The sequence below is a fragment of the Protopterus annectens genome, chromosome 17.part0, assembly GCF_019279795.1.
Source record: "Protopterus annectens isolate FY-2018-M chromosome 17.part0, PAN1.0, whole genome shotgun sequence".
NCBI lineage: Eukaryota > Metazoa > Chordata > Ceratodontiformes > Protopteridae > Protopterus > Protopterus annectens.
In genome coordinates this window covers 393568135-393596030 of record NC_056751.1, presented here as the reverse complement: position 1 = coordinate 393596030, position 27896 = coordinate 393568135, and the positions used below count along the sequence as shown (strand labels likewise).

The window sequence follows — 27896 nt, the reverse complement described above, 5'->3', positions numbered from 1 at the left end:
AAGCAAAACACCTTCTATCCACTGGATGGGAACTGAAGGAGAAGAGGGAAGGGAAAGCAGGAAGGGCATGAAAGGCTAAGAAAATGCAGGTGAAACATTGGCATGAAGTGGAATTGCAAGGGAGGATAATTAGTTGATAAAATGTTCAACATGTTTATTGAGCCAATGTCGGATCTGGAAAGAGTTATGTCAGGACTTGTGTCAAGGGGTGATGCAGATGTGGTATATGATAAAGCAATATAGTGGGCCCAGGACTGTTCACACAATTTTGAAATGGACAGAGAAGGGCTTTGAGAATAAAGGGCTGATATCACAATTTCATGAAGCTCTAACAGATGTAATGGGAGATAAGAGCAAATGTCATTTATAAGCACAGAACGGGAGCAATGGGTTAAAATGTTGCAAGTATTATGGCATAAAATAAAAATGAAGTTTAAAATATTTGCGTGGAAGTGTGTGTATACATTTCTTTCATAAATCTACAAACTAGGAAGAATATATCCAGGAACAGATGTGAGGTGTTGGAGATGTAAGACGATCTTGTAGGGGGTTGGGATTGGCTGCATGTTAGAGACACATAAAATAGGTATAGATATGGTGATGAAAAGAACAGACAGGAATCAGAAATGGATAACTCCTGGAAATGGATCAAGAATGGGTGAGAGAAAATAAAGAACAATTAATAGAAATAATACTGGCAGTGACAAAAAAAGTCATTATGAGACTATGGAAGAAATGTAAAACTCCAGATAAGGAGGGATTATTGGAAGCTACAGAATTTTACGGGTGTCAATAGGAGCTAGTTTTATTCCAGAAAAACAAAGGAAAGGTTAAAAAAAATGGAAAATCTGGTTGGAAATGGGAAGAGATGTTGGGACAAAATTACAAAATGAGTAGGGTAGAGGGTATTTATACAGCTCCCTGGGAGAGTCTAAAGGGGGTGGGTTGTAAATATTGTAAAGAGTTGAGGTTCTTATGTAGATAATATGGAAACATTCAAAAGGAAGAGTAGATTGGCTAAGTTAGAAAGTATAACCTTAGCAAGGCGGTGAGAAGCATTTACTAATCTTTTCATATTAAGCGGCATCTGTAGATGGCCAGCTATGCAAAAACATTACCTATGACTATTCAATAAATAAGGTTATGTAAGGTTACTGTAATTAGATTAAGGGAATTTAATGTAATAGAGGGATAAATGACATTAAATGAAAATGCTTTGATGATGGCATTCAACAAACACGAAATGAGGTTGTGGAGAGTATACTGACTGACATGTTTGAGACTGAGATTTGGGTAATATGGTTATGACGTTTTTTTTTTTTTTCTGTAAGAACTTGCTAAACTGGCTCAACAAAGTTTAATGCAAAAAAAAAGTCTTAATACAGCCCAAATCGTTACTGCTTCTTGATGAAGCAGCTAGGAGAAATTTCCTGTCTGCTTATTTATGTATCAAGCCATAGCCATGATGTCAGTGTGAAGGGCAAATGCAACTTGGGTATCAGACAGGAATGCCTAAAAAAAATGAGGAAAAAAAATCACCCACTTCTCTAAAACACTGACATGTAAACTGACCATCCTTCTGTGAACAAGCACACTGGACTACTTTGCCCATGACAGTGCCTCCCTAACCCAAGGATGTGGCATCCCAGTAACCGCCACTATTGGGATGGGAATCTGGAAATGGATTACTACAATAAGCTTCTATCAGAGCATGGAACTACCACTGCAAACAGAGCTTGCATGTTTTGGAGATCTGTTCAGGCATGGCATGTGTTAACCAAGACCACTGTACTTTCAGCAGTTACTGGAGGAGCCTCATACACATCTTGAGTAAGAAATCATGTGAGCACTGGTTACACCATTGTTCAATGCACTAAGACAGAGCTGCTGATATACAGTGAGAATTAAGGAAAAAAAAACTGGGACAAGTTTGCATAGGAAGAATCTTGTCTAAAGGGAAATGTGCTTTACGGGATAACTGTAATGCACATTTTTGAATAATAGCATTTGTGAGGGATCCATTTGGGACTTATGTTGTGTTCACTGGTATTTCCAAAGACTGGAAAAGGTTCAGTAAGCTCTTCCAAGCTGCAGCTAGTGTAAGCTAGTACAGCTAACAGTCAGTAGTTCATTTATGGAAATCCCTTGCAGCCTCTGGTTCAATGTGACAGTGGAAATACATTGGGTAAAAACCTTGGAAGCGAAGGTGAGAACCAAATGAAAGCATCCAGAACTGGTAATGGCCGTCTCCTACCTGGAAGCATATAAACTTCCTGAACTTCTAGGTGGCCTTTATTTACAGACAGGAACTTGAAAAGTCCAAACAGTACATCTAAACTCCTCGCAGACAAAGGACTGATGGTACAGTGATCATCTAAGAAAGACTGTTTAGGGATATACCTGTTTAGGCCACTTTGATCTACTATTAGTCAGAGATCTTTTGCATCTTCTGAAGCTAAAGAATCTGGTGTAATAAGCAAAATCCTTTCTTATTGGTACTGAACTTTGGTTGGCTCTTCTGCTGATAAGATTTATATCTCTAACTCTGCCAGGGTGTAATATCTGGCAATGGGAGAAAGTGGGGCATGACAGGAACATGGGAAGCAATTGTGTAGCCTCTGGATATTAGTGTCCACATCAACTCACCCTACTTGGACAGTCATTCATTTATCTGGAAAGGCAGGTGGCTCTCACTGCTTCCAGACGAAACCAATAATGCAAGCCAACAGGGAATAGATTGCTATCTCTTGACTGAAGGAAAAGGAACTCCTACTGTTGTGGGCTGTTTCTAAACCAGCTTCCACTCCGAAAATGTTCATGGCCACATTAATGGTTATTACCAAATTTCAGATTCCTTGTTTCCAACAGCTACACTGGCATCATAACTAATGTGATCCACTGAAAAGAGGGTACTGAGAAGTTTGACATTTCATCAATATCTTGCCCTTTTCCTCTATATTCTGTAGTTTCTTCTTAACATTTGGTTCAAAAATAAATGACCTACCAAGGGGCACATTAGAGAAAGATATCTTTAGAATACTCTGCAAATTATATGAGGCACAGCCAAGTATGATGGCATGGTAGCACTTATGCACTAGTTGCACCATGAATTATGTGGAAGCTCCACGGTAAGATTTAAGACAGAGGACATGACTGCCATCTATTGCAGAAGCTTAGACTTAACTATTTGTCAGGCAATTCCAACAAGTGAGACATCTCTCATCAGATGACTCCCAGTGGAAATATACCTTACACAGCTAATAGTTTACCCCACTTAATATGAATGCAGGCAATACTACATAAACATGCTTTCCAAACCTTTCCACAAAATAAAACCTCGTATCTAGAGAATGGATGCAGGACTCTGTGGAGTAGGTGTTTTCTTAAGATCAGCCACAACAAAATCAACCACAGGAGTTTCCACTCAGCAAGTACAACCCTTAGGTGACTGGAGGATCTTATCTGGTCCTCCTTGGAAGAAGCGCTACAATGCTGATGTATCAACTTGTTGAAAGGGGCTCACACACTCAAGACAACTGCTGGAAGAGATGTCAAATGTCTTCTTTGCAGCATCTTTTCAGAAGACATGGCTTCTAGAGCAATCTTCCTCTCTGCTTCATCATATCAAGGACTTCCTCCAACTTGGGTCATGGGTGACTGTGGAAAATCACTGCCATCTCCCACTGTCACTATTTGGAAGTGAGAGACTGTGGGGACTCTACATGTCTCCTCTTGCTCCTATGCTTTCTATCAGAATTCAGACAGAAATGGTCCAAAAATAGAGATGTCAATACTCATCAATATGTGTCAGGTTAATACCTTAAAAGCCCCTCATTCCTGTTGATGAAAAGGATGGATGGCCAAAGCACAGAAAAAAAATGTATCTGGTCAAAACCATGATTAACATGAGTGGCATATCAGCTGTTGCCAGCAATGCCAGCTCTGCTTTTGGAGACAAATGCATGGACCCAGACTGTTTAATGTCAAAGCACTTATATGCCAGCAGTGAGCCTGATCCCGACAGCTTAACCACTTGACAAATGGGGCTGCAGGACCTGCTGATCCCAAGTCCAATGCAGAAAGTCAAAGTCAAACAAGCAGAAATTAGCAATGAACCTAAGAATGCTCGTGCCAAAACTACCTTGACAGGCTAGATCCAAAGCTTGGGGCCACAAACTCCTGGCAGCAGTGGCACCACAGCCATTGACAGACTGTGGTGTCAGTGAATGTACTGATCCCTAAAGGTTGTGGACTCAGTGAGGCCACAGCTGCAGATACCAGATGTGTAACCACACTCATCAGATTTCATGCTGATAAGGGGGGTGGTTAGAAGGATAAACATAAACATAGAAAGAAGGCAGGTAAGAAGTGTGTTTACCTACCCTGGTACCAGAAGAGGAAAAGGCAAGAAACATTTCTTGCTGAACCTCCAGAAAGGCCTTCGTCATCTTACAACTTACAATGAGCAAATGCATAGCTTCTAAAGGACTTGACAGATCAAGCAGATAAAGGTCTGCACTGAAAGAACCTCCTGATTCAAAATATCAAAGAAAGAGACACTATCCTGCCTAAAAAAATCTAACAGGATGAGAGCAGAAAATGTTACTAGTCACTCAAATTCTAGCAAAAGACAGGTAAAGTAATCCTCTATCATAGACTTTTTATGTAAAGTAGCGGACGAGAGATCTTTAGCAGTCTCTCTTCTGCGCTTTCCACTCTCATTCTATAAACATAGCGCACACACACATACAGTTGTGACTGAAATCATGCAATAAAGTATTCTGTATCAAATCATCTGAAGGTGAAGCAACTGGTCAGGTGCCATATGAAGATATGGAGCCTTCCACAGGAACCCAGTATAAACGTTCACTTGAAGCTAGACAGCAAGGGAAGGCTGTGGAAATTCTGATGCAGTTAATGTTGATGAGTGATAAGCCAGTGACTTCTAATATGAGAGCAACAGATGGCACAGGATAAAATTGAAGAGAAGGTGCCACAGGAATATGCTATAGACCTTTCTATAGAATGCCCACAAGAAACAGAAAACAAGCCATGTGCCCTCAGTTTGGAAGAAAATTAATTGAGAGAAGAGTTGCTTGATTTAATAGACATAGATAAGATATATTAAGATCACTGAGAGAAATAGACTGCAGAAGGTCAATAAAACCCCAAAAGTTGGAAGTCTGATAAAACAAATGAACACAGAATTAGGACCGTCTATAGAGATTCGTGTGATATAACAGAAGTAAACAGGATATATTACTGTGCTGCTAAATTAATAACTGATAAAGTTTTACCACAAGAACACAGGGTAGTGAGAGGAAGGAAGGGGAGAAATCAAATACCTTCATGGAAATATCAAACAGAGAAAACTATAAAGCAGTTAAGACAAGAAGTGTCACTGTTAGAAGACTATAGAAGAAGGAACAAATCAACAAAAATACTAAGAAAAATAGATGTGATAAAAGCAATGCACAGTATTAGAATAGACCAGGATCTATCATGCACTATCGCAAATAAACTAAAAATTTCAGCACAGGCAGAAAAACTTAGAAGACATAAAGATAAATATAAAGGAAAAGTACAGAATAAGCAATTTATTGATGAACCAAAAAATTTAATAGAGAATTGGGAAACAAGGTAAAAGAAATTGAAAGACCGCCAAAAAAAAAAAGTAGAAGACACATTTTGGAGAAGTACCTCAAAAGATCCTGTGGAACATAAAGATGCTAAATGGATAGAAGAAGTAAAAGAACAAATAAGAGGGTTAAAGGTACAGGATATGAAATGGGATGAAGTAACAGCCAGAAAGATTGAAACAAAGTTAAGGAAAGCCTCTAACTGGAAAACCCCAGGTCCAGATGCAGTACCTAACTTTTGGCTTAAAGTATTAACATCTTTGCACGAAGAACTAGCCATGAGTAAAAACTATTTACATGCACACCCCGAACAGACACCAACCTGGTTATCAGGAAAAACAATGCTCGTACTTAAGAGTGAACCTGCAAGCTACCCTAAAAATTATAGACCAATAACTTGCCTTCCAATGATGTATAAACTATGCATGGGAATTGATGCCGACAGAGTTTATAGTCATCTAGAAGAAAAAAGAAGTTATGTACTCACCATAACGTTCCATCTGAGTAGGTAACAATCTGTCAGAAACCTGTGGGTATCGGATCCGACCTGGATCCGAGCCGGCAGGTTTCCAAGCTAAAGATCAAAGCTCCAAGCTCCTCCCCTTACCCATAATACCCTGCTACCTCCTTCCAGTCCTCAGATCACATTTGCCCAATTATACAATTTCACGAAGACAAAACAACAACCTGAAACATCCTAACCTAATGAATACCAAAAGCTGAAATCATTCTAGGATTCAGATAACCAAAGAATCAGGTTAGGGGGAAGGGGGGGGCGGTTGCGGACAAATTAAGTTACCTACTCGGATGGAACATTATGGTGAGTACATAACTTCTTCATCTGAAGTAGTTAACTTCATTTGATCAGCAACCTGTGGGACAGAGTCCCCAGCTACCAAAAACTTGGGAGGTCCTCAAGGAAGTATATTCCGGAGCACTGCAGAGCCAAAAGCTGCCCTTCCTCTGGATATTAAATCCAATTTGTAATGAGAGATAAAGGTATGAGAAGAAGCCCAAGTAGCCGCAGAACAAATGTCATCCAAGGGAACTCTTGACCAGAACGCAGCAGAAGTAGCCATAGAACGGGTAGAATAAGCATGAAACCCTAAGAGCTCTGGCAGACCAGATATCTTGTATGTGAGCAAATGCAGTGAGAACTCCATCTAGCTAGAGTCACCTTCAACACTGGCTTACCCAAGAAGGGCTTTGCAAAGGAAACAAAGAGCTGCTCTGACTTGCGAAAGGCAGCTGTTCTGTGCAGGTAAAAGCGCAATTGTCTATGAACATCTAACAAATGAAGTTTGTATTCCCCTTTATTCTGATAAGGAAGAAAACTGGTAGATTAATGGACTGATTGATGTTCGCCTCGGAAGCCACTTTCTGTAAGAAGGAAGGGTTAGTCCTGACAGAGACTCTGTCCTTATGGAAAACAAGATATGGGGGTTTAGTACAAAGGGCCTGGAGCTCTGACACACTTCTAGCTGAAGTAATAGCTATTAAGAAAGCAGTTTTCCAACATAAGAATTTTAAATCAACAAAAGCTGCAGGTTCAAAGGGTGGTCCAGTTAGAGCCTGAAGGACCAAAGTTAGGTCCCATGGGGGAACAGCGTTCCTAATAGGAGGTCTCAAAAGAAAGGTGCCTTTCAAGAAGGTCTTACAAATCTTAGTGGAAGCTAAAGGACTAAGATGGTCTCCAATTTGAAAATGGGAAATGTCAGCCATTTGAACCTTTACAGTAGAAGAACTGGCCCCTTGCTGAAAAATATGAGATAGGAAATCAAGTACTGCTGGAATGGGAGCAGTGAAAGGATCCAAATTCCTATGCAAGGCCCAAATGGAAAACCGTTTCCATTTGCTGTTGTAAACCTTCCTGGTAGAAGGCTTATGCACCGCTACCAGGATGGATCTAACTGCAGATGAGGTAACGGGAGTCCTGGCAACTAATGGAACTGGATCAACCAAGCTGAGAGCTTGAAATCGTCCAGATTCGGAGTTTCTAATCCCGAAGGATGAGAAATCAGATCCGGGATGGGATCTAAGATGCAAAGAGGAGCTATAAGGTGAGACCGTAGATACGGGAACCAGGTTTGACGAGGCCAGAATGGGGCTATGAGGATAATCTTGTTACCCAACCGATGAGCTTTCTGAAAAAATTTTGTCATTAATGGAAGAGGAGGATAAGAATAAAGAAGACCGGATGGCCAAGCATGAACTAGAGCATCTCTAGGGCCCCCCGCCCCGGGGGGGGGGGGGGGATTAGAGCAAAAAACTCGCTGCACTTTGCGTTTGAAGGCGATGCGAAGAGATTGCGGCAAGGCTGACCCCACTTGCGGAAGATTTGTTTCGCTACTAAGGGGTTCAGAGACCACTCGTAAGGCGAGAGGATAGTTCGACTCAGCTTGTCCGCTAGGATGTTGGACCGACCCGGAATGTGCGTTGCAAACAGAAAATGGTTGGTGGATATCGCCCAATCCCAAACTCTCATGGCCTCTCGGCAAAGAGGGTAAGACCTGGTCCCCCCCTGTTTGTTGATGTACCAGACCACTGACATGTTGTCTGTCTGAACTGCAATAGTCTCTGGAGGGAGGAAGGCATGAAGAGCTTGCAACGCTAGAAGCACCGCTCTCATCTCCTGAACACTGATATGCAGAACGGTCTCTGTCTGAGTCCACGTACCTTGGACAGTTCTGCCCATGCAATGCCCCCCCCTCACCCAAGGCGAGAAGCGTCCGTGGTTACCGTGGCTTGGGGTTGTGGCATTATGACCGGTCGTCCTTCCCGAAGCTCTCGAGATTGGAGCCACCATATGAGGGAATTTCTGCAAACTCTGCTGAGGGCGATCGGAGAGTCCAACAGGTGTTGAGGATGGACCACTGGACCCAGAAGGTCCACTGAAGGACCCTCATGCGCAAGCGAGCTACGGGCAAAAGGCTGACTGCTGCTGCCATGGACCCTAAGGCTCTCAGGACTAACTCCGCTGATGGGGCTGGAGATTGAAGGAGTGCTAGAACGTGAAGGGTTAAGCTGCGAAGTCTGTCCGACATCAAGAAGGCCTTGGTCTGAAGCGTGTCTATTCTGGCCCCTATGAAGTCCAGGACTTGAACTGGTTGAAAGGATGATTTCTTGTAATTTATATTGATCGCCAACTGGGAGGCTAAGAGCAGGAAGCAATCCCTGGCTGAGCAGAGTAGATGCCTGGTAGAGGCGGCAAGGAGCCAGTTTGTCCAGGTAAGGAAAAACCTGTATTCCCTGAAGCCTCAGGTGGGCCGCTACAACTGCCATGACCTTGGTGAACACCCTGGGGGATGTGGTGAGGCGGAATGGTAGGACCCTGAACTGGTAAAAATTGGCCCCCAACAGAAAGCGGAGAAACCTTCTGGATCACCTGTCCATGTGAATGTGGTAGTGCACATCCTTGAGGTCTATGGAGCACATCCAGTCGTTCTCTTGCAGTAGGGGGAGAATGGATTGAAGAGTGACCATCCAGAATTTCTCCTTGGCAATGAAGAGGTTTCATTGTAGAAAGGTTGAGAATTAATCTCAAGTCCCCAGTCTTTTTTGGCACCAAAAAGAACCTGGAATAATTGCCTAACCCGGACTGGTCTGGGGGGGGCATGTTGGATGGCTCTTTTTTCTAGCAGCTTCTTTATTTCTAAAGCTGCAGCCTCCCTCTGACTGGGTGGAACATCGGGGAGGCGCCTCGATTGAGGAGGAAGATTTATTAAGGGAATAGAGTAGCCTCTGGATATTATTCGAAGCACCCAGCGATTTGTCGTGATGGACTCCCATTATGCCGGGTGCTCCGAAAAACGCCCCCCGACTGCCTCCAGAGAGGAGCAGTCGGGCAACCCCTCAGGGCTGCTGCGTGGGTCGATCGGAAAAGGATTCCCGCGACCCAAAATTCTTCAGCCTCCCTCTGCCTCTGGGCCGGCATCCACCTTGTTCCCCTCTGCCTCTGAAGGACAGAGTGTAACGGGACTGCTGAGACTTCCGGAACCACATCTTCTTCTGTCCTCTCTGGTTCCTGGAAAAGGACCTTTGAGGAGCCGAGAAGCGGATTCCGACAGCAGAGAGCATCTTCCCGTCTTTCTCGCTCTGGACCAATGTATCGTGGATGGTCTTGCCAAACAGGGTAGAACCGAAGGGAGTGTTCGCGAAGGACACCTTGAAGGGTTCCGCAAAGTCGGAGCCAGGCATGAGGAGATGCCTGATCCGCTGGCTCTAGCGGCCCCCTCCGTGGCATGGGAGAATAGCCGCATAGACGTGTTCGATACACATTTTAGAGTGGCCATGCGAGTTGAGAAGGTCCGTTTGTCCTCAGCCGATGTGGACTCGGGGGTAGACTCAGCGTATTCCTTCACCTGATCCCACTGAAGCCTAATCACATGGGCCAAGTAATTCAGTGCCCTTATGGAAAAGGTAGCCGAAGCAACATCCGCTTTCCGATACGATCCATCGTCCAAGACTCCCTCTCAGGAGGATGGACCAAGGAACTATCCTGTGCCAGTTCCTTCTTGGTAGCAGCCACCACCACCATGGCATCTACCGGGGAACCTTTACTACATGCTGTCCTATCCACAGGGGGACTAAGGATCTTTCTGGTCTCCTGGGGATTGGCTCTACAGTGTCCGGGCTCCTTCCACTCCCTGGTAGTAATGAGGTTTACCAGGGGGGTCTGCCGGAGGGGACACCCAAGAGGTGGATGGGCCTGCGTCAAACGGCTCCAAAAACACAGACTCATCTGAGGAAGGCTTTTGGGCTAACCACCCCCCTTTTATGCGTAGCATTTCCATAATGTCTCCAAAGGAGACATCCTCGGGGGGTAACCTGGGGGAACCTTCCCCTTCCTCTAAATCGGTGTCTTCCGTGAGGGACTCTGGGGGGTTTAAGTGCCTCCTCTTACACTTGCATTTGTGAGGGACCTCCTCAGCAGGACGGTCAGAGGAGGGCTCACCAACAGGGTCATGTTCCTCCAGTGGAACTTGCTGGGGCATCGACGCAGGCTGTCCCTGGGGCCGGATGATGGAAGATAAGCCCATCTGCGAGGGAATGGTGGCTGGATCCGTAGCACGAGCAGGGGGTCTCAAACCTCTCGAGAGAACCCTCTCCACCACGTCGAACGCTGAAGGTGAACTGCTCTCTCTGGGATCCGTGAGTAACACCCTCGGATCAGACATTGGGATCGGCGTCGGAGCCGAAGCGACTGAACCCAAAAGGGAAGTGTGCTCCGACCACAATGGAGCCGAAGACACACTTACCCCCTTGGATCCGACGCACGTCTCTCTGCCCCAAGAGCTCGGATCCGAAAGGGGATCAGACAAATTCGAGGGCATGGCCAGCATCGAAGTAGCAACTATCAGCGCCGACTCCCTGACTCCGAGACTACTCGGATCCGACGGCTCCGAAACCTGATAATGGATCAGAAAAGGAGCTATGGGGGCAAAAATTGCAGCTGAGCTGGGGGGGGGGGGGGGGGAGTCAGGAGCACTCCCATCTGCATCTGGGCTTGGAGAAAGTGACGCATCATCCGGTCCATGTTAGCATCTGAGAGGCTTCGTGTCGACCTAGAAGAGGCCGCCGCGACGACCTAGAAGATGGCCAGGGCTCCTCCACGGCTCTGGTGAGAAACGTGGAGAACTGAGCCGAGAGGGGGAGGACCCGGGAATCTTCAGAGGAGAAGAGAGCTGTTTAGCCGGCGGGGCCGAAGGGGCTGAGTCGGCCCGCCGCTTGTGGCTCCTATGTTTCTCTCCATCCCTCTCTCTTTCTCCCCCTCTTCTCTCTCTCTCCTCTTTTCTCTTGGAGTTCTTCTCTCCCTGGGAAATGGTGGGAGGTTGAGTCCCAGCCAGGGGAGATAGCACAGCTGGCTGAACAGCCACAGCTGGAGCCACTGAGAGAGGAAGAAGAAGCAGAATCCACGGGTATAAGACCCGCCAGGATCAGCTTGTTCCTCCTATCCCTCAGAGCCCGGGGGTTAAAGGCTGCGCAAATATGGCAGCCCGATTACGAATGCGCTACCCCCAGGCAAAGAACACATTGAGTGTGGCCATCGGCTGGGGAGAGCTTATGGCCACACTCAGAGCACTTGGAGAAAATGGCCTTAGGGCCTTCGGCCATACCAGAACACAACCACACTTACACACAAGAATAAGGGGAAGGGGGAATATACTAAAACTAAGCTAGGCTAATGGGTTTAAACAAACACAACTCTCAAAATTTTGCAAAAGGTCAAGAGTTTACCCAATACTCACTAACGGCCAGGAGCTCGTAACTCGTGCTTGTTAAAGCCGTGGCAAACGAGATCTGGGGACTGGAAGGAGGTAGCAGGATATTATGGGTAAGGGGGTGGAGCTCGGATCTTTAGATTGGAAAGCTGCCAACTCGGATCCAGGTCGGATCAGATACCCACAGGCTGCTGATCAAATGAAGTTAACTACTTCAGATACTCAATTATGGCAGTAGAATAAAAGGGCAATAAAAGAAAGGCATATGGAACAAAGGATCATTTGTTGTTAAAGTCATAGTGGAGAACTGTAAAAAGGGGAAGAATCTAAGTATGGCATGAAATGACTATAAAAAAGCATTTGATAGTATCCCACATTCATGGATAAGAGAGTGCTTAAAAATGTATAAGATACACCCTACACTGATTGACTACATTACAGTGACCATGAAATAGTGGCAGACCACTTTGCAATTAAACCATGATAAAGGACAGATTTTTACCCAGGGATAAAAATTCAAAGGGAGATATTCCAGGGTGACTCTGTCATCCTTGCTATTCTGCCTTGCCATTAAGCTATTTACTTAACAGCTTAGGCCACGGCTACAATTTGTTTCCTAAAAAACAACAGTGTAAAGACTTATCTTCTCTTTGTTGATGATTTAAAATTGTATAGCTCATCAGATGAGGAATTGAAAGCACAGCTGCAAATTGTCAAAACTTTTTCAGATGATATAAGAACGTCATTTGGTGCTAAATGTGCAAAAGCAACCTTTAAAGCAGGAAAACTGCAGCACCAGGAAAAATTCAGTTTGGGACAAGAATGTGATATAAAAGAACTTGAGCAAGGTGTGCATAAATATTTGGGAATTGATGAAGGATCAACAATAAAACATGAACAAACGCAAATAAAACTTAGTAAGCAATACTTCAGAAGTCTTAAATTAATTCTGAAAACATCATTGACATCTAGGAACAAAATCCAAGCTATAAACCAATTTGCTCTTTCTGTCCTAACTTATAGTTTTGGAGTGATTGACTGGCCCCAAAACGTGTTGGACAGATTGATTGGTTAGGAAAACAATGATGCTCCATACTCCCCAAATTATTTATAAAAATCAGTGTATACCAAGATTATATATTCCCCATTCCGAAGGAGGGATGGGCCTCCTTGAAATTGATTACATGTATACATCTGCAATTGTGGGACTCCACACATCTGCTGACCTCAAAAGACCCAAATGTAGTGAAAGTCTTGAAACACGAGGAGAATAAATCTAAGATGACTTCTATGCTTAATTTAGCAGAAGCATATAGACATCAAGCAGGAGTGGAAATTAAACCAGAAGTAGATAAAAATCAGGCAGCAACTGAATGTACCAAACAACAAAAGAAAGAATATAAGGTGAAGGACCAGATGAGAAGGCAAGAAATGCAGATAAAGCATGAATATAGTTGCAAGTATAGAAAACTTCTGGAAGAACCTCATGTTGATCAGGAACGAAAGCAGGAATGGTTAAGGAGAGGCAAATTCAAACCAAAAGATGAAAGGTTAATATTGGAAGGCCAAGACGGTGGGCTACATACACGTTGGTTTACAAAGTCCACTGAACATGTTGGAGAAACAGACAAATGTAAGTTTTCTAAAACCAAATTGGAAACAGTTGCACACCTTGTTCCCGGTTACGGCATACTAATGGCAGGAGGACTGTATACTGAAAGACATAATAATGTGGCAAGATTGTTGCACTGGTGATTGTGCAAGCATTATGATATCGAAGTGGCTAAAAAACACTGGAAACATGAGCCACAAAGCATAATAGAAAATGATGAAGTTTACATCACATACCAACAGTTCAAAAGATAAGATGCCAGAAAAAAAGATATAGTGGTCCACGAAAAGAAGACAAAAGTAGCATTGATCATTGAATCTGCCACACCCAGTGACTACAGTGTCTTGCGTACAGAGAGAGACCAAGTCATAAAGTATCAGGATCTGCAGGCAGAAGAAAGATACTCAGACAGTACCAATAGTAGTAGGAGCAATGGGTCTTATATAAAAGAATCTACAATCGTACTTGGATATGTTACCAATCCATGCAACTCCGTATGAAATGCAGGAGTCGTCATTACTGGGCACATCGTAGGTGCTGCAAAGAGCACTTTTGGCTGACATCAAAGACTGAAACAATACTAATTTCATGAACTTTAATTATACTTTGACTTAGGAATGGGGTCGATTCCCCATCATGGTATTAGAAACCCAGAATATTTGGAGAAATTAAAAAAGCAAATGCAAACCTTCTATAGGACTTGACAAATCAAGCAGACAATGGTTTGCACTAAAATAACCTCAGTATCAAGGAAAGAGACACTATCCTGCCTAAAAAATCTAACAGGATGAGAGCAGAAAATGTTACTAGTCACTCAAATTCTAGCAAAAGACAGGTACAGTAATCCTCTATCAAAGGCTTTTTATGTAAAGTAGCAGATGAGAGATCTTTAGCAGTGTCTCTTCTGTGCTCTTTCTTTCCACTCTCTCCTTCTATAAATATAGCACTCTTTTTATGTATTTTTATATATATATATATATATATATATATATATATATATATATATATATATATATATATATATATATATATATTACACACACACACACACAGTTGTGATTGAAATCATGCAATAACTTATTCTACATCAAATCTGAAGGTTGAAAGATTTTAAAACCACCCAATGTTCCTTGAAATGTCTCCCTCCCCAACAAATCTCAATGTCTGCCTGTCTAGTGGGAGAATTCTGCAGACATTATGAACACATTAGTACACTATTTAAATGCTCCATTAACCATCGCAAAGTACAGTACCAACAATAATAAAAGAGCAAGCAGTAATAGTAAACATGTCTATCGAAAAAGAGAAAAAGAAAGGCTCTAATTTCTAAACCAGCAAAAAGAAAATTCTACACTTCTTGTACATGGCAGAGGAAGACCTAGTAATAAGAAAATGAACTGAAAGTAAACAAGTAAATATCAAACAGCATCAGAGCCAAATCACAGCTAAAGAGTGAAGAAATGCAGCACTGAAAGATGATGGGCCCACTAAAAATCAGAAAAAATGAAACAGCCTGACCTGTTTCTTCAACCAGTAACAAAAATGCCCACAAAGAAATAAACTATGAAAAATTCTGTCAAAATACAAGAATGAAATGACTGATAACCTGTGATATTTCCTGAGGCTTGATCTTTTCAATAAGGAAAAGTGCTCTGGACAGCAAACCAGATGGCAAAGCATCACCAATAAAGGGAAGGGTCTTGTTGCCTGGGGAAGTTAAATATGTTAACTTGAATGAAAAGACTTTGATTTCAGTCCTGCTGGTTGATAAGGAAGCCCATTTCATAATAGATATACAGTAGAATGACAAAAAAAAAATCATGCTTGAAGGAAGAGGGACAAAATCAGCCCCCTGAACCACTATACCAAATGTAAACTAATTATTCCCTTAATACCACATCTCAAAGAAAGCTACTGTTCTCAATTTCTTTCAACCTCCAACTTCCATCAGCTAATAAAATATGTCCTTATATGTCCTTTAGGCATTTCTACTTTGGCAGAAGAGATTCTGGACAGCTACTTTACAACTACACAGATCAGCTTCCACATAATCACGGACAATAAAACAGAATACAAATGAAAAAGGAAAGGCAAAAAGTGAAGATGGGTTACGAGTAGAAACTGAGGGGGTAAGACTGCCATAAGTATGACTTAAATGCAGTAGGGAGAGCCATGGGATGCACCTGCTTGTGGGAATGGAGGATTGCACATTTACAGCTAAGTTTTAATGCTGCACATTAACAGAAAAGCGATGGTAAAGCAGAAAGGAGCTGCAAATACAAGATGAGCCTCAAGTGAAAGCTATGCTGGAGCAATTATACACATCTGTAAAGAACTGAACAGAGAAGAATTCTTCTATCTGTATTCTTTTAGTGGAGATAAATGATATGACGACAAAAAGGCATTTCACCCAAACAATTCTAGCAACACCTGTACTGCTGCTGAAAGGAAAACACACCAAATATTTACTAACACATTAGCAAAGTACATTTTACAAAAAATACTGATGAGTATTTTATCAACAGAACAAAGTAGTTTATTAAGTTCTATGAAGAAGGTGTCAAAGACTGAGTTAAAAAAACAAAAAAAAAAAAAAACACCTCTTGTAACCATCTCATCTCACAGCACAAGAAACATGGGCATGAAAATGCAGACATTTGCAAAATAAAGTTGCAGCCACAGATTCAAATCACACTACAGCAAGAGTCAATTTAAACCACCCTAAATATAATAACTTATTTTAAATAAAAAAGGCTACATAAAACATTAAGTTATATTAAGATGAAAAAAAATGAAAACAGTCAGATGAGATAGATGCCTTACCTAAAAATGCATGAATGTTTAAAAGTGAGACAAATTACACCTAAACAGGAAAAAATCAAAAGCAAAATCAGCATGACAATATTTTTGAAACCAAATAAATGGACAAATTAAAATGGTTGAAAATGAGAACTGCTGTACCCTGCTTTTCAAATTTAAAATAAAACTGATATGAAAACTGCCTACATATAAATGTTACAATGATGACATTTTACACTGCTTTTAACACCTGATGCTATTTGAATTTATTTAGGAATTATGTACTTACCATAACTTGGCATCTGTGTTGTCCATTTTCATTCTTCCTCACTGATGGGTCATGGATCTGACTCAGACACATTTTCAGGACTTTGGATCCTAGTCTCGAGCTCCTCCCTCTTCCACAATGCAGCACACTATCACTAACTCCTCAGATAGAGTTTCCTGCCTATACTGTCTACTGATTTACAGGGACAGGACACAGTCAAGTATTCAAACCTGGAACTAAAAAGTTTCCTACATCATCCAATACCCTTCTAGAAATAAGGCAGGGGGATGGCTGGGAGGGAAGGTGAGGACGAATGAAAATGGACAACACAGATGTCAAGTTATGGTAAGTACATTACTCCTAAATCTGATTTTGTCCTTTTCATTCTTCCTCATTAATGGGTTAGAGTCGCCAGCTATGTAGTTCTTGGGAGGTTCTTAAAGAAGGGATATGCACTGTTAAACTAAAGGAAGGAGACAATGCCCAGCTTGTAATGCGTCACAAGTGTATGATTTATAAAATAAGTGACTGTAGTAGAGTTATAAAAAGAAGCTCTGGGAGAAAGATAGATGAGGAAGCCATAGATTCGGAGAAGGGGGATGCAGGAGCACTGTCAAACCAAAGAAAGGACTGCCTCTGGAGAAAATGCCCTAATTGTAATGTGTCACCTGGGTATGAAACGTCAAGCAAGTGACCTTAGAACAGATATTAATAAAATAAGCTCTAGAAAAAAGGCTGATGAGGTAGTCATAGATTTGGTACAAGGGGTTCTAGAATAATATTGGGGGTAAATCAGCAAAATATGGTATGAGGTCTATGGTGAGATTGCGGTCATTTATACGGATTGATTAATGGTCGCCTCTGTGGCCATTTTAGGCATAAAGGAAAAACTGGTCCAGATGAACACCCTTAACTTTATGGAAAATAGTGAAGGAAGTCTTAGTATACAAGGCCTAAAGCTGTGAAAGCCTTTCTGCCAATGTACTACCACCAGAAAAAGAATAGTTCTGTAAAATCTTACCATAACCATAGATCTCCTTGCATTCCGCCCTACGACCAAACGTCCGGCCAGTATACAAAAGCTTCAAGCTACTGCCAGTACATGGGATGTCACACATCTGCTTTGACGTCAGCCATAAAAGGACGTCCCCGCACATACCCTCCTCAGAATTAGAATGCCCCATGAGGAACAGGTGTCCTAAGGAAAACAATAAGTCATCCAGGGAAGAGAAGAGATGCAGGGAGACAGTGGGAGGGACAGAATACTGCAACATAGAAGAGGACATTTATGTTAAGATTTCACAACTACTCAAAGTCCTTCTATTCAATGTTGCAGTATTCTTTACATATGGAGAGTGCCATACCTTAAATAGAACCTAGGTAGGAGGAAGGAACAGAAGAAGGTTGCAAAGACGACAACTCCAGAAAGCCATAGAGTCCATCTTGTAATGTTTAGTAAAAGTGTGCTGAGAAGACCAAGAAGCAGCCTCCAAAATGCAGATGGTATCCGAACCCTTAAAGAAAGCACCTGAAGAAGCCACAGATCTAGTTGAATGTGTTCTGACAGATGTAGCTAAAGATTTACAATGGAAAGCATAGCAAAAGGCAATAGCTTTAGAAACCCAGGAAGAAACAGTCTGTCTGTTTAGGAACAGGTAAACCCAGAGCCCTGGGATGAAAGGACACAAAGCTGATGTGACTTCCTAATGGCTTTAGTCTTGTCCAAGTAAAATCCACGTTGCCTGTGTACATCTAACGTATGCAAAATTCTTTCACTGGAGGACTGAGGGGAAAAAAATGTAGGCAGTTGGCTAGATTAAAAAAGTCATTCACAACCTTAGGCACAAAAGAGGGATTCATTTGCATGGAAATTCTTGTCCTTGTGGAAAACCACAAAGGTGCGAGATGTCAAAGCCTGTAACTCTGACATCCTCCTAGCAGAAGTCAAGGCAACCAGGTGCACAGTTTTCCAGTTGCAAAACTTCAGTGAAGCAGAACCTGCAGAGCCAGCTTTTCCAGAACATAATTAAGGTCCCAAAGGAGGGGGGGGGGACTGGTTTTGTTGGGGGCTTAATATGAAGGACGCCTTTAAGGAAAAAGCTCGACTTCCAATTTGGAACCTAAAGAAGGTGACTATGGCAGGCGAGCAGAACAGTGGAATTTCATAGAGTAATATGATAATCCACTTTTTAAAAGCTTACACAAGCAGGAAAGCACAACAAGAATGTCCACAGTAAATGGATCTAGATTTCTTTTAAGACACCAGACAGAAAAATCATCTCCATTTGGAAATATAAGATTTTCTTGTATTGGGTTCCTGGCCTCCTGCAAAAACCCAAGCACATCCTGACAATAAAGGTGCCTGAAAAGGGTCAGATGTTGATCACCCACAGGGGCCAGTTGTAATTTTGACAGATGTGGATGAAGTAAGGATCCCTTGTCCTGTGTGAGGAGATTCATCTGGTGAGGCAACTTGTGGTGATGGCCCTTGGCTTACTGCAGAAGAAGGGGGAACCAATGCTGTCTTGGCTAAAAGGCAGTCACCAGCAAGATTTTTAGTTTGTCTTGCTGAATCTTCAGCATAACTTTCTGTATGAGGGGGAAGGGAGGGAATGGATAAATTAACATCCCCTTACGTGAGACGGGAAGGGTGTCCACCATCCAAGCCAGAGGATGCAGGGTCCTGACACAAAAGAGAGGAACTTGTCTGTTCTGAGGGGAACCAATTAGATCCAGATGTGGAGTAGCCCACTGATGAATCAGGTCCAAGAACACATTGCTGTGAAGCATCTATTCATGGGATTGTGTCACAGTCCTGCGTCTGCCACAACATTTTGAGCAGATGGTACATAAACAGCAAGAATAGTGACTTTGTACTGAATGGCTAGCTCCCCATGCCTTCATTGCCAGCCTGAATAGAAGGTAAGCCAGCATCCATGGGACCAGATGACATCCCGGGCTGTGTACTACATGAACTACAATATGAACTGGCACCTCACCTAAGTGTCATGTTTAATCATAGCCTCACCTCAGGTTTCGTGCCCACTGAGTGGCGCAGAGCTACAGTTATCCCAATCCACAAGGGGGGATCCACCTTGGATCCCGGAAACTACCGTCCCATCAGTCTGACAAGCCTTATCTGCAAGGCCATGGAGCGTATTATCATGGAACTTATAAACAAAGACATTGGCAACCTTCAAACACTGGACCCCACCCAGTTTGGGTTTGTGAAGGGCCGATCTTGTCTCCTGAACCTGATTGACTTCTTTGAATCAGTCTCCAGAGCCATGGACAAGGGTAAGGTGGTCCACACAGCCTATCTAGACCTTGCCAAGGCCTTTGACACCATCACCCACTCTGGAATCATAGATAAACTTACTAAGTTGGGCATTAATCCCTATGTCACCCAATGGGTTGCTAAATGGCTTACTGATAGAACCCACACTGTAAAAGTAGCCGACTCCAAATCCAGCTCCAGACAAGTGACAAGTGGAGTACCTCAGGGTTCAGTCCTGGGGCCGCTCTTGTTTGGCATCTACTTCTCTGAAGTACAGGTCAACACTAAGGGACTCTGGCTAACCAAGTTTACAGATGACTGCAAACTGGGAGCCATTATTGAATCCCCAAATGATGTGGATACTCTACAAAAGGGCCTTACAGAAACAGATGCTTGGTGCCAGAGCCATGGGCTCAAGCTCAATGCCAAGAAATGTATTGTTATCCCCTTTGGGAAAAAACATGTATCCATGAATTACCATATAGGTGGCAGTACACTAAACACAGCAAGTGTGATAAGAGACTTAGGGACACAGGTGGACAGTGGTCTCACCTTCGATAACCACATCGCCACAACAATCAGGAAATCCTTCTATGTGGCACACCTCATCACGAAGGGCTTTTCATCCAGAAAAAAGGAGGTCATTGTCCCACTGTACTCATCCCTCATTAGACCCATTATAGAATACAACGCCCCATTTGGTATGTACCTCTCAAGACATCTGCAACAACTGGAAAGGCCTCAGAAATACCTCACTAAAAGAATCACAGGCCTAAAGCAGATGCCCTACGCTGACCGCCTTAAAAACTCCAGCTATACTCTGTGCATATCATCTACTCAGAGGCGATCTCTGCTTAACATACAAGGCCATGTCAAACCCAGAGCTGTTGGACATGCTACACTTAAAGAAATCCCAATCCCTCAGAGCTACACGCTCCAGGGATCTAAACCTTGTCATCAAAATAAACAAAACATGCTGGAGGGATAGGTTCCTGACCCAGAGACTCCCCAGACTCTGGAATAGATTGCCCATACATGTCAAGCAGAGTGCCTCTTTGGACCTCTTCAAGAGGAACCTTGATGATTGGATGGGAGAAAGGAAATTCACCCCAGGGATCACGTCAGTCGCCCTGCTAGACAGGGGTCCAGGAAAGTAAATAATGTGGGAAGAAATAGCCAGGGAATTGTTATGGCTAGGCTTGTATAGGCCCTAGGGCTGATAGCCTAGTACCAACCTATGAACCTATGATATGGTACCCCCTCCCCCATTTATGTATCAAAAAACAGTGGTGTTGTCTGTAAGGATTTCCAAAGGACCTGGTTGAAAAATTGGGTGAAAAACTTGCAAAGCTATGAGCAGATCTCTCATTTCCCTGATGCTGATGTGCTCTTTCATCTGAGATGGAGACCATAGACCCTGAATTTTCCTGGATGCAAAAGTCATCCCACAGCCCATGTCTGAAGCATCTGTGAAGAGTAGTTGAGAAGGCTGGGGCAGAAGAACAGTAACACCTGGATTCAAAGAAAACTGCTGAATCCACCAAAAGAACTGATTTCAGACAATGAAGAAGTGGAATCATGGCATCTAGTGGATGAGCATGCTGACACCAAGTAGTCTTTAGAAACCACTGAAACTTTCCCATGTGGAGTTTTGCAAAGGGCAGCATGGGAACTGTGCAGGCCATGAAACCTAGGAGTCTCAGGAACTCCCTGGCTGAGATAGCTGGAAGAGTTAGGCGCGTCTCTTAGAAGTGAATGAAAAATTGAGCCTTCTCTGTTGGTAGAAAGACCACCATCAGGTTCGTATTGAACCTGCAGCCCAAGAAAATGTGATCCTGAGTTGGGTCAAACTATTTTTTTGAAACTGATGGTGAAGCCTCGGTTTTGAAGGAGATGAATGTTCTTCTCTAGGTTAAGATATAATAGACTGGAGTCATCTGCAAGGAAAAGGTAGTCACTCAGGTAGGGATAAACCTGAATACCCTGGACCCTCAGAAAAGCAAAGGCCGGAGACTGGCAGTTTGTGAACATCCTTGGGGCAGTGGAAAGATCAAACGGCAAGGCAGAAAATTGAAAGTGCAAAGAACCCACCGAGAAATGTAAACATGTTCTCGAAAAAGGATGGATGAGGATATGCAAGTAGGCATCTTCGAGATCCAAGGAAGCCATGAAGGCCTGAAGTGAAATGAGAAAGAAAAGTATCTGCAGGAACAGAATTCAAAAAGAAGGAACCTGCAGGAATGTGTTGAAGTGTGAAAGATCTAGAAATTCATCTCTAAGGACCATCTTTTTTTGGAACCAGAAACATTCTTTAGTAAAACTGCTTGCCTCTCTGACCCAAGGAACAGACTGTTTGGTGCCCCAAGACCTCAGTAGAGAAAGGAGGTCTGGAGAAAGCTACGTCTTACTGGAGGGGGGCTGCGGAATACCCAAGAAAGGAGGGAGAGTCTTCAAAGACATGAAGTAACCTTTTTTGGATAATGGACAAAACTTAGGCATCCTGAGTGATCCCTGTCCTGGCTGGAAAAGAAAAAGAAAGGATGACTTGGAAGAAACTCTCTGTAGTCGCAGAGACCTGGTTCTGTGCTAAAAGGACTGCTGAGAAGAGGGACCTGAAGATGATTTTGACTGAGGGGTTCGTCTAGAAGACTTATTAGGTCTAGAAGCAGAAGAAGCAACTGAATGCTCGTGGATCCCTGGTGATATCTGCACTGCTTACTGTACTTATTTCCTTGTTTCACTTGAAAGAAAGTTACTGTTTGTCGTTTTTGCATTTAAGTTACCTGTAACACATTGCATTTAAGTTACCTGGCACTTGCTCACTAAAGCAATTATATAAGTCAGCACTAAAAAATTAAAAGCACTACACCCTCACAAACTCCCCTTGAGTACCTTGTTCCCCATTGGCCCTTTTTTTCAATTATAAAGGAATTCCCAATACTATTCTAACATGTCCAAAGGTCAGTTGTCAAGTCTCCTCTCCGGTCCAGCTGGTGAATCTGGGAATCTTGAGGCAATGTTACAACTGCCTCATGTACACAGACAACCCTCTCCTCCTCCCAACAAATTCCAACACATGTGAGAGATGCAACCATATAGCCAAACTGGAGGCTAAGCTCTCTCAACTTAGTACTGGCGTAAGCAGTCAGGAGGAGAAGGAAACCACACTCACTACAATTCCAGTCTCACATAGACCTACCACGACAGCAAACCAAACACATAAACACACAAAAACATACTCGGAGGCTCTAAATAAAAATCTGCCTAAGCAGCAGAGACCTCCAAAGCAGACACCCAAGCAACCGCTACCCCAAAACAAAACACGTGCAACACATAGCTCACAAAGCCAGTGTACCGAACAGTCACAGCCCTTAAGGCTAAACAACACACCTGATACACTTGTAATAGGTGACTATCATCAGGCACACTGATGTCCCGCTCACCAGGCTGAACAAGGAGAAGGTCACGGTGAGCTGCCTGCCGGGTGCTAGGATCCGCCACATAACACAAGCACTCAGGTCACTCCAAGGAAAATACAAATATGACTCGGTCATTGTCCATGCTGGTGTGAATGACCTGAGACGTACCTCCCTGGACTACATGAAGAGACATATACAGGAGCTCTTTGAGCATGTAGCCCAGGCCGGTAAGACCCTGACCTTGAGTAGCATCTTACCCTCACCAAGAATAATGCCACAATATGAAGACAAGATGATCAATTTCAACAATTGGCTTAAGTATTGGTGTCATTCAAAGGGGATCCAATGCCTGTCAGCCTGGGATGACATGCTCGACAAGCCACGATGCTTCGCTAGGGACGGCTTGCACCTGTCACCCCTGGGCTTTCGGATATTGGCAAAGGCTCTTGCTTCCCCCATAGTGCCTTTCTTAGGCAAGGCTCAAAAGACAAACCCACCTCCATATGTATCATAAGGGATAAGAAATTAAGAGTAATGCTACTCAACGCCAGAAGTCTAAACCTCAAGATGCACGCACTCGAAACTCTCCTTAGCATGGAGAACATCGATATCTGTGTAGTAACAGAAACCTGGTTCAAGGCTTCCGAGAGCACCCCAGCACTACCAGGTTATACCTCATACCATGCTTTTCGGCCCCAAAACTTGGACCGAACCACAAAAGGAGGGGGAGTATCAATATTTGTCAAAGATGCCCACACCTCCAGGTTGGTGGCACAGCACGAAGCATCAGAGACTATCCATGTGCAACTAACAGTGGGTAAAACTGCCTTCCAGATTATAGCCTGCTACAGACCACCCTCCCAAACCCAGGAACCCCACTCGGCCTTCCTGAGAACAATGGAAAATATGAAGGTCTCTCCAAACACCATTATACTGGGCGACTTCAACTACCCAAACAGACTGGGAGCATTACTCTAGCTCCAACACCCTAGCCCAAAGGTTCCTAGAATTTATAAACTCAAATGCAATGGAACAACTTGTCACCACTCCCACAAGAGGGGAAAACATACTGGACCTGATCATCACCAACATGGGGACTCTATGCTCCAGACTAGAAGTGTATCCCTCACTGGTAAGATCAGACGATACATTAATCTCATTGGATATTCACATCCCGATCCCATCCCCCTGTCCAGAAACCACAGTGAAAAACTTCTCTCAACAAATTTCACACTTCTCAAAACAGAGGTGGAATCCTTCAGAGCCCCCGAGCCTGTGGAAAATACGGCCCAGACTGCAGAATCCTTTATAAACGCATTCTATGAACAACTTCAGAAATGCATGGATCATGCAATCCCAAATAAAACCAAGACCTAATCCTCCAAGGGCAGATGTCCTGTCTGGTGGACCCCAGCCATAAACAAACTATACAATAGAAGGAGGAAGCTACTACATGACAGAGCAAAATCCCAAAAAGGGAAGGCATCTCTGTTCAGTATTAGCAAAAAACTACGAGCACTCATAAAATCATCTAAGGCCAGCTTCGAGAGAAAAATTGCACAGGACACTAAGGATAATCACAAGGCTTTCTTTAGTTATGTAAGGAACCTGGGTGGGAATTCCCAGATATGCTCAGAATTAGCCCAAAATGACAAAAAATACATCGAACCCACAGACATTGCCAACATCCTAGCTGACAGGTTCAGCGCAAACCCCCCCCCCCCCACCAAAAGGGCAAATATCTATCTCAGCAGAGTGCTGCCCCCCTGACATCTCAGATGCTCAGTTAAGAGCCGCCCTCTCCAAAGCAAAAAACACAGCATCAATGGGACCAGACGGTGTCCCGGGCTGCGTCCTACATGAACTCCAAGAGCTAAACCCAAACATAAAACTACTGTTCAATCTCAGCCTTACTACAGGATATGTACCCAAAGAGTGGCGTACAGCAACAGTGGTCCCTCTCCACAAAGGTGGTTCCTCAACGGATCCTGGAAACTATCGCCCCATAAGCCTGGCTAGCTTGGTCTGCAAAGCTATGGAAAGGATCATTATGGACCTCATAAATAAAGATATTGGGGACTTACAGACACTGGATCCTACCCAGTTCGGCTTTGTTAAGGGCAGATCCTGCCTCTTAAACCTGGTCGATTTCTTTGAAACAGTCACCAAGGCCATTGACGAGGGGAAGGTGGTCCACACAGCCTACCTGGACCTCGCAAAAGCCTTCGATACAATACCCCACTCAAGCATTATAGATAAGCTCACCAGCTTAAATATAAACCCCTATGTCACTAGATGGGTTGCAAACTGGCTCAAGGACAGAACTCACATGGTTAGAATTGTTGGAGCCATGTCAGACTCCAAACCAGTTACAAGTGGCGTCCCACAAGGCTCAGTCCTGGGACCTCTCTTGTTCGGTATATATTTCTCGGAGGTACAGGCCAACACGGAAGGACTGTGGCTGTCCAAGTTCGCAGATGACTGCAAACTGGGTGCCATAATCGACTCTCCAGCCGACACAAGCATCCTCCAAAAGGGTCTCATAGAAACAGACAACTGGTGCCAGAGCCATGGCCTCAAGCTAAACGCCAAAAAGTGTATAATCATCCCCTTTGGCAAAAACAAAGTGCCCAGAAATTACCACATAGGTGGTAATCCATTAAGTACAGAAGAAGTAATTAGGCCTGGGGACCCACGTTGATAGCAATCTCTCATTTGACAACCACGTGGCCAAAGTGGTTAGACAAACATTTTATATAGCCCACCTAATCATGAAGGGATCCACATCTAGATTAGGGGAGGTCATCGTGCCTCTTTACTCATCCCTCATCAGGCCCATAATTGAGTACAATGCCCCTTTTGGGATGTACCTTACCAGACATCTGCAGCAACTGGAAAGACCCCAAAAGTACCTCACCAAGAGGATCAAAGGGCTCAAACAGATGCCATATGCTGCCCGGTTAAAGAAACTCCAGCTCTACTCAGTGGCATACCGCCTGCTCAGAGGCGATCTGTGCCTGACGTATAAAGCCATGTCCAACCCAGAATTAATGGACATGCTGCACCTCAGAAAATCCAAATCCCATCGAGCTACGCGCTCAAGAGACTTGAACCTCAGCACTGAAATAAATAGGACATGCTGGAGGGACAGATTCATAACCCAGAGGCTCCCTTCACTCTGGAATAAAATCCCAGTCCAGGTTAGGCAGAGTCCCTCACTGACTCTCTTCAAGAGGAATCTTGATGAGTGGATGGGAGATCGTAGGTTTACCCCGGGTATCACTTCTGTGTCACTGTTAGACAGAGGCACAGTATACTAACCTCGAAAAAGGGCATAGCAAAATTAATTTAAAATGGGTGGCGAAAGCCAAACACACTCTGGCTAGGCTTATAAATGCCCTAGGGCAGATAGCCTAGTATGAACCTATGAACCTAAAAGATGTTTTGACAGGAAAATTCCTATAAAATTTAGGAAGTGGAGAAACAAAGAGATGTTTTAAGGTCTTGGAGTTAATTTCCCTTCTCTTGTAGGGCCTTAAATAGCTCTGCAGCCACTGAACCAAAACAGCAGTCTTGCCCAAAGGAGCATCTAGTAACTTGGCCTTAATGTCATCAGGTAATGACTGAAATCTCAGCCATGATGCCTCGTAAGTACAGAGGCAGAAGCAGAAGCTCTAGATGTTGCCTCAACAGCATCATATAGCTGCACTTAATGTAATGCCTAGTCACCTGAGAAGAAGCTGCCAGAAGAGACATAGCCTATATTTTAATCTCTGAATCTGGCAAGGAAGACCAGGCCTGAAAGGCTTGAGAAAGCAAGGCTAAGGAGTACCTGGACAAATGTATCTGGTAATTAATAGCTCTGATTGCTAAAGTGGAAGTAGTACATATGTTTTTATCCAGTCTCTCAAGAATCTTGCTCTCTATCAGATGGAAGAAGCGTGGCAGAAGGGGATAACTGGGAAGACTAATCTGAAGCTATGAAGAGCATTGCTGGATCTTCAGAGAGGCACTTGTAGAGAAAAGTACAGTTTTGTACCTACCATAAATGTAGATGTCCGATAGGTATGCATCTGCAGTCCTTACATATGGGTTGTCCTGCCTCAGGGCAGCCCTTCGGTCGGCCGGATTCCAAAGTCTGGGTCCGGCGTCGGCTGATGTAACCCTTTCCCCGACGTCAGAGCGCCTGGGGTATAAAAGCGTCAGCCGACGCCATCTTCCTCAATTTTTCTTGCCCCAGATGCCAGGTGCCCTCTAAGGAAGGCTAAATTTGGAGAAATGCAAAAAATTCCAAACATGCACAGTAATATAAAACAAATACACCATAATAGATAACCCCAGCTAGCTGTAAGAGGGAGAAGAACCCAAGAAATACCACAGAGGGGAAGGAGGGAGGGTAACCCTGACTGCAGATGCATACCTATCAGACATCTACATTTATGGTAGGTACAAAACTGTACTATGTCCTTCAAGGATGCATCTGCAGTCCTTACATATAGGTAGAATACCATAGCCAAGCTGGGGGTGGTAGGATCTAAGAAAAGGATGGTGTAGCTAAAATGCCCTGCAGGACTGCTGTAGCAAAGCCTGCTCTGGATCTGGAATATAAGGGTAAGTTGTAATGCTTGGAAAATGTATGCACGGAGCTCCATGTAGCAGCC

General features: G+C 43.6%; 1 long non-coding RNA gene across 1 annotated transcript in view; it reads right to left on the bottom strand.

Annotated features, from left to right (window-relative positions):
- LOC122791819 overlaps nt 1–27896 on the bottom strand; it is a 623348-nt gene that overhangs the window by 165497 nt on the left and 429955 nt on the right. Inside the window, exon 3 of the long non-coding RNA XR_006363202.1 lies at nt 16296–16335. This is a non-coding gene — a long non-coding RNA (uncharacterized LOC122791819). The remainder of the gene's footprint in view (nt 1–16295; nt 16336–27896) is intronic.